Below are 634 nucleotides of genomic sequence, written 5' to 3' on the forward strand. Positions count from 1 at the left end.
CAGTCATTTCCTTTTTATGGGTACCTGCTCACATGGTGTTAGAAGGAAATTAGGAAGTTGATCAGATAGCTAAACAAGCTGTAAGACATCATGATATAGGCTTTAGTGTATCATTGAGTAAAATCAAAACAGCTGCAATAAGGATGTGGCAAGGTTAATGGGATCGAGAGATAAAGGGGCATCATTTATATCCTGTGATATCCAAAGAGCTGAGAGGAATGGTTATGGAAACAGAAGAGAAGATACCATAATATCTTGACTTGGGCATTCCTCATTAAATCAATCACTTTTCAGTATTGGCAAACATGAATGCGGTCGTTGTGTAAAATTTTGTCTTCCTGAAACAGTTGAACATCTCCTAATAAAATGTTTGTCATATAAGAATGAAAGATCACAGCTTATAAGCAATGAAATCTATAAATATTACTCCGTTTTCACTGAAAAATAAGGATGAAGAGTATATATATTTTACTAATATATTTGAAGGACACAAATTTGAAAAAAGGTATTTAAGAATAGTTTTATTATTATTATTTATTTTATTTTATTTTATAATTTTTTTGTTTTCCATAACGTCAATGTTCCACACTCCATTCCTGTAGGTGGCGGAAAATGCTCCAATTGCTGGTTTGCC

Source organism: Xyrauchen texanus, chromosome 34 (genome assembly GCF_025860055.1).
Source record: "Xyrauchen texanus isolate HMW12.3.18 chromosome 34, RBS_HiC_50CHRs, whole genome shotgun sequence".
In the NCBI taxonomy this organism is placed as follows: domain Eukaryota; kingdom Metazoa; phylum Chordata; class Actinopteri; order Cypriniformes; family Catostomidae; genus Xyrauchen; species Xyrauchen texanus.